Here is a 10,972-nt window from a genome sequence, read left to right as displayed (position 1 = left end):
GATGATTAAGAGTGCCTGCAAAGATTCAACAAATGTATATAAGATTTTAGATCTTCCTTGTGAATCAGTAAATCTAATCAATGAATAAATGTTATATCAGAATTAATATTAACATAGTGGTAACTTATTCTAATTATTGCATAACCTATTTTGGAGGCGTAATTTTTATATCAGCATGAGCTGTTGGTCTTTAATCTTTCATTAATTTCATTCATAGCCTTTTATTAATTTGCCAATCAAGCTTTGTACTTGAATTAAAAGCTCTGGGACTTCGACGTGTCAAGTCAACCAAACGATTTCAAAATCAGGATTTAGGAATTTAGACAGTTACTTAATTACTGCAAGCACCAAGTTCATTCACAACGGCCTTTCCCTCATCATGATACTCATGGTCACACCCTTCAACTCATCAGGTTTGCTCCTTCTGTAAACTTAATATTTTCTAGGAAAGGTCTCAGAGAGAAAAAAGAGAATGTGGACAGTGAAATAACGGCCTGGTTTGCATTGTGTGTTGGCTTCAAAGCACATCAATTTTTTAGTCAGCTCTAATTGGCACACTTAATTATCAAGGTTTGTCTTTGCTAGCTTGTCTTTCTGACATGTGGAGGGACAGCTTGGCATGATGCTCTCATGATGCAGCTGCAAAGCATTTGTGAACAGCCTCGTGTTTGCTTTTTCCTCCACAAGTGCCCAGCCCCAGTGCTCGTACACCTTCCCTCACCCAACCCGGGCTCTGCAGCACCACCATGTCCCCTCACCAGCACCAGACCCATCCATACTTGTCACAGGCAAGACAGCGCTAAGGCCATTTGTGGGACAAGGAAGAGGGAGATAGAGTTATCACACCAGGCAGGAATGCTTATGGGCATAGCTGGGTCACTCCTATCTTCATTCAGGGCCTCCGAGCCCATGCATCTTTGTAATGTGCTACTTGTAATGCTACTATCTGGTGACCTTAATGCCCAGCTACTGCCTTGTGGATATGAATATCATGAATATCAAAGTTACTGTGGTGTTTACATTGAGTTAGAAAATAGATCCCATCCCACCCACAGGCACTGGCTTGTTTTCCAAGGTAATATCCTTGTTATTAGTAATTTATCGGTGGCATTTGATATCACAGACGGTGTGGGGTGTGGAGCAGCGGCAGGAATTGCTCTCAGCATGGTAAAGATGTGCACACAGCCTGGGGGATCATGCGATGCTGCTGCCTGGTCACACATACCAGGTAAGACCAAAATGCTCTTGCATGCAGCCTTATCTCTCTTGCATCGTCTATAGCAGGTCAAAATAGCCTGCTGCTCAAGCTGTGAGACAACATCACCAAAGATGCATCTTATTTTCCAGTGGTGAAGACCAGCTGTGAAACAGCAGCCTTAGACCTGGGGGTGGCAATCTGCTGCCCAAATGGCTTTCTCACTGATAGCCATCAAAGGAAACGTCTTCTTTGAGAGGGAAGACATCTGAAGTGGAGCGAGGGCCACTGACACAGTGGGACTGGAAGCAATGGAGTCCAACAGCGCGTGGTCCTGAGCAAGGCTTGCTGAGATGCTGCCCATGCTAGCAAGGCTTCAAGTCCCCACGCTGCTTGGGGACAACCCAAGCAGTTCAACCCCGTGCCATCTGGGAAGGTGAGCAGTGAACCCAAACCAAATACCCAAGTACTGCAGCAGTGAGCTGGGGCTCAGAGGGACTGGGCAGCCTCCAGTTCCTGCTGTAAAAGGTGAGTTCAGCATTTAGCCCTGAGAAACCCATGTACCTATCTGGGGCCTACTGAGCAAGAGCTTGGACTTGAGTTCAGCCAGGTTTTGTCCTCCGCCTCCGCCCCTTCTCTCCCTTGTCCCCTGAGGCAGGAGCTCCCAGCAGAAGCAGCAGTGGGAGCAATTCCTCAGCTCTCACACTGACATTTTAGTGTCCTTGCCTGCCTCTGAGCAGCTTGTGACCTGAGTCAGGACAAACTGAGGTTTCAGCAACCCCCGTTGGCAGAACAGAGCTGGGAGCGGTGAGAGGAGCTGGTGGCGCTCAGCGCTGTGCAAGGCAGGCACAGCCGCAACCTGTTTGCAGGTGCCTCTGCTCTGCAGACTGGAGCTGGGGCTGAGGCACTCTCCTGCTTTCATCTTTGGGGTGTAAGTCTTGCAGTTCTGGCAGTAGCCTGAGGGCAAATTGTTCTGGAAAGTTTGAGCAAAGCAGGTTCAACTGCTTCAAAGTAGGAAGTGAATGACAAAAATACATAATTGCCTTCCTAAGAAAATAAAAAGCAACTTTTTTTTTTTTTTTGGGCAGATTGGCAAGTACACACTTCCTACGCACTTTCCCTTCCACCCAAAACATGATTCCAGCCTTATTTTTATTTCAGGAACTGTGAATTATGAAAGGGCTCTCCCCTCCCTCTTCCTCTGCCTTTTTCTCTCTCTCTCCGGCTCCTTCTCTCCCTCCCCACTCCTCACCAGTACGATGTTAGTTTATAGCCTTCACATGCAGACCTTGTTCTAATTTACTTTATACACACGTTGCAGGGCCCGCAGGACAAGGATTGGCTTGCTGCTACTGTGGCTTTATGAATAAATCCTTTTACAAAACAAAATCCCCCTGCAGTGCCATGGCTGGGTGATATGTTTTACTAAATCCCAGTGGCCTTCATCCCGGCTCGGAGCTGGGGACAGGCGAACCCGTCCCCTTGGGTGCCGCCAGCCCCTGGGACCCGTGAGGGGCAGCTCCACGGCCCGGCGCTGGGTCTGGCTTCTCACCCTCCCGGGGCGATGCTCGCCGTGACGCTGTGCCTGATCTCGGCTGTGACGTGGCCTTTGGGGATGTCTCGTCCAGAGTTTCTCCAGCTAAGCCTGCTCAAGGAAGCTGTGTTCCTTGGCTGGTGCCTTTACACAAATGCTGACCTGTGCTGATGAACCAAGTCCACGTGGTGAGGAGGAGCTGTTCCTGCCCTGTGCCCTGGCAGGTTTGGCTGCAGACGTAATCAGAGAGCTCCCCATGACCAGCCTCAAGCCTCGCAGACCCACCACCGCAATGAGCAGCCTAAGGAGGTCTAAAGCCATGGGGAAAAGCCCTTTGAGAGGCAGGGGAGGGAGGGAAAAAGACTTTTTGGGGGCAGAGATGCAAAGCCACGTGTGGAGCAAGGACAGGGAAGGGCTCACCTGACTCAGCTTCACTCCTCAGCAGCACCTGCTATGCACTATGCCAATGCATTGGCCAGGCAGAGAGCAGCAGAAAAGACCTGGATGGTGGAGCTAAGTGTCCTTGGGAGCCTCTGGCATCAGGGAACTCAAGAAGAAAAGGGTTAGGCTGGCTCCTCCGTGCAAGCAGCACTTGATCTCAAAACCTCCTCCCCCTGAGTGCCCTGGGACATGACTGGGATGCTGTGCAGCCCCAGCTAGAGTGGCTCAAATGTGAGCTGCAGGCAGAGCATGGAAGTACTAGGGCTTGGGATCCTGGGGCTGGGCAGGAGGCATTGCTAAGCACCAGACACGGTGACTACTGATGCACCTGGGCATTACCTAGGCATGCACCCATCACCAGATAGGCAAAATACCATGGGAACTTCAGCCACCACTGGGGCTTGTGTCCTGCATGTCCCCAGTGGACTTGTAGCAAAATGAAGACTAATGCATCCTTCCTGCTATGGCCAAGAAGATCAAAACCAAAGAACAAATCCTTCTAGGAAGAGTAACGTAAGCAGGAAAACAGCTGTCCATACAGTTCTTCCTCGCAGGAAGGAGACAGGCAGGCGACCTGTTTTAATCTCCCTCCCCTTCTTCTGTCCCATCGCTAATCTGTGGCACAGGCAGGTGACAATGGGTGACCTGCAGACCGTGAGGTGATGCGTGATGCAGAGCTTGTGGAGAAGCAGCATGAGCATGACCAGCCCCAACAGGGGCTTCTCCTCCCACCCGAGCTGGGCAGCTCATTGTGTCACAACGTGCTGGTGCAGAGCAGGTGGCTCCCAGCACCATGCTGAGCGCCCACCTCTGTGTCTGCAGCTGCTAACACCTCTGCCACCACGGGCACCGTGCTGCCGTCACAGCCTGGTAGTCCTGCTTCAACATCTCTGGAGCCTCTTGTCCCTGGCTCCGGTCCTTCAGGAAGGAAAAAAAGTCACCAGAGGCCACGCGTGGTCCCTGTGAGTCACCAGGTGGAGAGAAGGTCCCAAGCCTGGGCTCTGGCAAAGGAAGATGTGGTGCTGGCATCCAGCACGGAGCATTTTGGAGAGCAGGGACCTCTGGAGCCCCAGATGGGCTGAAGCCCCCACTCCTGGAGGCACTCCACCTGCACACCCTGCCCTATGCCAAATGCTGTGTGTGCATTTATCATTCATAAGGATCCAGGAAGCCAGGACGAGCTGTGATCCCTGCTGAGACCCCTCCAGGAGCAGGGCCCTGTTAAGTGCTCTCCCTCCAGTGCGGGACTGAGCTGCTGCTTGGAGAATAAATCCCCTTCCTAAAAGCTGAGCCTGGCCCCCCAAGCTCTCGGCGCAGAGAGAGCTTCCCAGGCCCACAACCCATCCATCTCCTGGCACGCTCATCTCCGCAGTGCCTCTGGCAGAGCGGTAAGCTCCTGAATATTTTATGTGGTTATTAGTCGACAACATAATCTATCTGAGGGGAAGTCAGAACTGCTGACCGAGGCGTATGGCACGGCAGCAGGGAATGCTGGCTCCCTCGCAGCAGCAACCACTGCGGGCTGGTGGCTTTTCCTCGCTCGTGCAGCATGCCCACGGCCAAGTGTGGGCACATGTTGCACTTACAGGCAGCCAGATTGTGTGCCTCCTTTTTTGCAGGGCTCCTGTATACATCCCCACCACCCCCAAATTCATCACATATGGTGCAGACATGGAGTCTTGGTGCAGGGGCATATGCTCTGCACGCAGCGCTAGCTTGATTAGTGAGACATTAGCCACAAATATCCCGGAGATGCAAACAAGTGCAATGCATATAGCAGTACAAACAAACACGGATGCGAGCATGCAGAAGCTATGCATGCTGGCCTCTGCTTCATGTGTAACCCATCCAAGTTCCATGAGCCTGCAGCCATCTGCACCCCGGCTGCGAGCAGGCACTCACATGCCCCATGGAGGATTTCTGGCTGGCATTTCACAGGGCATAAAATTCAATAGTCATTGCACGGGAATGCCTTCAGAAGCTAAAGATTGCAGAGCTCAGGAGTGCATGCGGGCAGTGCTGTGCAGGCACTCGCTGTGCAAGCAGCCTGGGAAAGCAGTGTCTAGACTGGGAGGGTGCAGAGAGGCTGCAAGCACTGCACATGCTCGCGCCGTGGAGCTGCACAGGGCCGGGGAGAAGCAACAGCACCGCACGGGGAAGGGCTGGCGGAGGGGAAGCCAAGCTGCTTCTTCTAAGTGCCTGCCATCCAAGGGAGGGTTTTTTCCAGTGCAAACAGGCAGCAGCTGTGCAAGATAGTGTGGAAGAGGCTGGGCTGCTCCAAACCCGTTCCAAATCCTGGTTGCCAACGAGTCTCCCTGACTCAACATGGACACCCAGCAATGGTGTAAGCCAGGCTAGTGCTGAACTGCTTGTTCCACTGCCACTGGTGTGCATGCAGGGAGCTGGGTCACAGGTTTTCAGATTTAAACACAAAAATAAAAATAAAATTCTAGCCAGATCAGTTTCCCCATCCATTTTTTTTTCAGGGCTGTGAATTCTCCTTCTTCAGCCAGAGAGCCCTGCAAGGGACAGCAGAAGGGTGGCAGCAGCACCCAGCAGGACCAGGAGCTGAGGTGCAGAGCAGGGTGGGCCAGCAGTGCGGGGGCCTTGCTCCAACCCCTCCCTGGTGCAATGTGAGTGCTGGCAGTGGCGGATGGAGCTGCCGAGCAGAGCAGAGCAGGGCAGAGCAGGGCAGAGCAGGGCAGAGCAGAGCATCCCGGCCGAGCCCCAGCCCTGCTGCTGAGCCACCCGGCGCTGCCGAGGAAGACAGCGCTGCGCGGGTTCATCTTTATGTAAATCACATTCACTTCAGCTGGCTTCCAGGATAATCAGTATTAAAGGGAAACTATTTTCTAGTTCATTAGAGGAAAGCTGCGTCCCTGCGGCTGCTGCTGTCGGCACCTCCTTCTCCTTCCAGGAGAAATGATCTCCACGAGCACCAAACACGGAGACATTCACACTCTAAATGTCAAGTGGGGGAAGGGGGAGAGGAAAGGTCTCCAGCTCCAAGGGCAGCCCTTCCTCCTCCTCCTCTTCTTTCTCCTCCTCCTCCGCCCTCCAGGGCTTGAGCAGAGCGTGGTTCTTCCCCTCAGGCTCCTCCCCACCAGCCCTCACTGCCATATGGGATCTGCCAGCTCCCAGACCCCCTGCCGTGGCTGTGGGGTCCTTCCCTCCATCCCCTGCTATGGGACCCCTGATGAGCCCTCGTCTCGTCTTCTCCCCGTGCTGCCTGCTGTTTGGAGACATCCTGGAGAGCCCAGGTCTCTCCGTGCACACACAGATTGGTGGTGGTGCCAGTGCCTCTGCCAGAGCCTCTTCTTCTGAGAAGGATGCTCTGAAGTCGCCCCTGTGCTGGCACTGGTCTCCCCCCCATCTCCCAGTTCAGCCCCTCTTTTGTGCAGGGAAGGATGCTGCTCTCCCATCCCACCAGCCCACACAGGTGCCTGTGGTTTTGAGCATTGCAGAGGATGTCCCCTTGCTGATAGATCTCGGCCTTGAGACCCAAACCACCACTCCAGGACAAGGCTCTGTGTTTGCCTGAAACCAGGAGCTGCCAAACTCAGAGCTCGGCATTAATCCAGCTCCCAAGAAACACCAGAATGGTGCTGGAAGAAGAGGTGCAGGCCTGAAGATGCAGGGAGCAAAACCTTTTAACCTACAGGGCTCTGGGGAGCCTTCTCAGGGGACACAGGCACCAGAGGTGGCATGAGAGGACCCCAGCATTGCCTGTGTCCTTTAGGACTTTCGGAAGAGCCAAGGTACCTTTCCATTTACACACGGCATCTGGGAATGACTGGTGGAGAGTGCTGCTGGTGAGCTCTGGATGTTTTTGCCCTGGTAGTGAGACAAGATGCCATGGGCCAGTGTTTTTTGGTTCATAGAGAGGTTTTTGGATCACAAAGAGAAATGGCCTCAAGTTGCACCAGGGGAGGTTTAGGTTGGATATTTTCTGAAAGGGTTGTGTGGCACTGACACAGACTGCCCAGGGAAGTGGTGGATTCACCATCCCTGGAGGTCTTCAAGAAGCATGTAGATGTAGAAATCTGTAGCATGGTTTGGTGGTGGACTTGTCAGTACTAGTTTAAGTTTGGACTGGGTGATCTTAGAGGTCTTTTCCAACCTGAAGGATTCCACAATTATATGATCCCTACCAAGCTCCAGCAGAGGATGGTAAAAGAAGCTTACTCAGGTGAGCCTCCAGGCCACCATCTTTGTGGTGAACCAGGCCCAGCTGGAAGGCAGCCAAGGGCACCCCAGGGTGTGATGGAGAATCCCAACACAAGAGCACGTGAATCCTTTCCCTGGATGCTCCTGGGGCCAGGGCACCTGCCTGTCCCTGGGGGCTCCGTCGGGGCAGAGCAGGCTGTGCTGTCTCTGGGTGGTCGAGGGGATGGGGTTTGCAGGGGACAGAGAGGTGGCAGTGCTCCAGGTGACCACGCTGAGTTTCCTAAGGACAGCACCAGCACTAAGCACATCATTTTCCACTCTTTGGAAGATGGCTGGGCTTTGCACACTCTCTCTCCTGCCTGCAGAAACCTGGGAAGTGGCCACAGCATGCTGGCTCTGCAGCTGCAAGGCACACTTCAAGGCACACCTCTGTCCGTCTGTCTGTCCCACACATCCCCATAGCATCCCGCAGCGTGTCCCTGCTGTCCCCACAGCTCTGGGCCAGGCTACCTCCACCGGGACCTTGCCCCCTGCTTGTACCTCTTATCCTTGCTGGCCTCTTGATGAAGCCGGCTCTGGGTGACTCAGACATCACGCGGGCATGCATCAGTGTCCAGGCTCATCGGCAGCAGACAGAGGAGTGACAGGAGGACACTAATGTAGAATTATTAGTGGCCTCTATTAGGATGGCTTCAAAGCAAATCCATTAGGAGCAGCTGCCCTGACCGTGGCTTCTGCCTGGTGCAGCAGAAGGGCAGAGATGTGCTAAAGGCACCAAGGAGCTTGGTGTCCTTCTGCCAAAGTCCTGCCGAGACGGATCCTGAGCTGGAGCATGGGGCATGGGGCAGAGCAGCGAGCTGGGGCTGGGGCAGGGCGATGGCCATGAGCGATGTGCACACATCAGAGAGGAACCAGCAGGCTCTGGGCACAGCTTTTCCTACCTTGCTCTGCAAGATCCAGCCCTGGAGCTGTTGTCCCCAGGAGAATGGTAAAAGTAAGTTCGGAAAGACCTGGCATGAGTGCCCTGGCAGCAAAGACAATTTTTTGGGAAAAAAAACAAAAACAACAGTACAAAAAAAAACCCTTGATAGCTCCATCCTGGCAGCTCCAAGCATGCAAATGCACTGGTCATTCCCTCAGATGGAGCTGGAGAGCCAGTGTGAACTTCCCAGTCTTGCAGGGGTATGCCAAGCCTTGGCCTTGCAGAGCTGTTTGCTGCTCTGGCTCGTAGCCGCAGCCGGGGGATTGCTCCGAGGAGAGGCCAAGACTGACAGATGATCCTCTAATCAGCTGTATAAGCAGAGCCCAAAGTCCCTGCTCCCACCTCCGCCAGCTAATTGCTTTTGTTACCAGCCCAACGGGGCAGGCCCGGTTTTTGTGCTCCAGTGCCCTTTTTAAGCATGCATACTGCGTTTCCCAGATAGGCTGTGCAGATGCTGATGAGCGCTGACGAGCTGCTCGCCCGTCCTCCCGGGCACCGGCCGGGGCTCCCCGCGCAGCAGAAGGCAGCTTGGAGAAGGTTTCGGTGAACCCGATGGAGTTTGCTCCTTTTGCTCACGCTCTCACGAAGAGAACCCGCCTGTCAGTCAAGAAGAGAGCTCTTTTTGGATGGGCTGCCCCCATCCTCAGACGGAGCCCGGAGGTGGTTGGGGACCTGTGACGGCGGTGTGCGTACAGCAGGACCAGACAAACCTGCTGCAGGCTGGAGGGACAAGTGGGGATGGCACCACGGCATACTGGGTGTCTAGACAGTGTGAATGAACGGGAGAAAAAACCGCCCCTGGGATGGGGTGCTTCTGAGCTGCTCGGGATGCTGCTACAGCAGGAGACAAAGACACCAGGCGGTTCCTCACCTTCCTGCCGAAGGACCGAGGTCTGCTCCAGGGAAGCGCTCACAGCACTGCGTCTCTGCTCCCTGCCTTTCTCCCTCAAGAACCATGAGCCAACAGCAGCTTTGGTGACAGGCAGCAGGGATGAGGTTTGTGGGAGATGTTTGCAGCCTGTTGGGGCAGCCCCTGCTCTGCTGGGGCAGGGAGGAGCGGAGGCACAGAGCCAGCCTGGTGGCAACCTGGCCCTGAGGAGCAGCTCTGTCTTGCAAATGAGGCCAAGCTAAATTCAAAACTATCTCTGTATGGCTAATGGAGTGGAATGGGCTTTCCTTCGGACCCCCTGGGGAAGAGGTGTGAGTTTATGTGAGCTGTTTCAGACAGCAAGCTGGAAGTTCAGCCCCTAGGGCCCGAACTCTCCATGCAGAAGAGCAGGGCAGCAGTGTGCAAGCCTCCCGTTACACACAGCCTGCAGGAACTGTGCACACAAGTCATGAGACAGACTGAAACCACCTTTAGTGGTGAGTGATTACTGCTTGCCAAATGGGCCCAGAAGTAAAGAGGAACCTGGACGATGGGAAGAAAGAGAGGTCTGAAGGCCCTGCAGCAGTCAGAGCTGAAATTCCCTGGAGCTGGTATAACCAGATGGAGAAGATGGAAAACAGGAAACAGCGAAAAGGAGCTGGAAAGTAGCCTCTGTGCTGGTGGCAGGGAGGTTTGGAGTACCTGGAGGTTTAACACTCTTTAGTTAACTCGGGAAGAGGAGAATAATTATGAAGTCCTATTGAAGAAATTGAAGGAGTACTACACTCGACATGAAAATGATGCACATGAGAGAGGGCTTCTCAACTGGAGCGTACGAAAGAAGGTGAAACCACAGAGGCATTCGCAGCTCATCAAGGACTGAAGAGCCAATTTTGCAATTATGGGTGCTGAATCTTCAGTAAGAGATTGAAATCTGATTGTGATCTGGAGCAAAAATTTTAGACAGAGCTTACTGGAAGGCCCTAAATTAACCCTCTGCAGAGCAACTAGAATTTGCTAATCCAAGAAATCTCTCCACCTGGTCTGAAGGTGACAGAGCACTGGCATGGCTTTGCACTGTGGGCATGGCAGAGAATGCAAAGTGACACAGGAAGAGCAGCGAGGCAGAGACACACACAGACCTGAACTAGAGAGCAGCAGGAACACCAGGCAGTGATGCACAAACCAGGACGATGAGACTTCCCGTCTGAAAGCACAGCGGACGATAAATATGCGTAAGGTGGATCCTGATGCTCAAATGAGGATGGTGCCAAGGCTGAGGTCACCTGTAGGCAAGAGGCAGCTCTGCAGCCCAGCCCACCCTGTGCCTGGTGGCATGCAGAAGCTCACGTCTGCCTTCCCCATCCGTGGCTGTCCTTCTGGATCAGCCTACACCATGCCCCGTGCCATGGGAGAGGCTGCTGCAAAGCCCTCTGCTCTGCCCTTGAGTGACGGCTGCCCACCAATCTCCAGTACAGCTTAATTTGATAATAACCCTGAGCCAGTTTAAATACTTCAATCATGCCACCTCTTAATCATCTTCTCTCAGAACAAAATAATCCCACTTTGGTTAATCTCTTCTCCTGTGGAAATCCTGTCACTCCTTTATTGTCTAAATGACTTTACACTGCGCTCTCTCCAACACAAAAATATCTTCCTTCGAATGAATTGACAAAAACAGGACATTGCTCCCAGTGTGGTCTAAGGAGCTTTGTGGCACTGAGTTTGTAACCCCGATGAGCATCTCGTGGAGGCTCGACACCTCCTCTGCATCCATCTGAGCGG

Source organism: Anser brachyrhynchus, assembly GCF_964034855.1.
Source record: "Anser brachyrhynchus genome assembly, chromosome: 14".
NCBI classification, from domain to species: Eukaryota; Metazoa; Chordata; class Aves; order Anseriformes; family Anatidae; genus Anser; species Anser brachyrhynchus.
Note: the sequence above shows the minus strand (reverse complement) of the source record.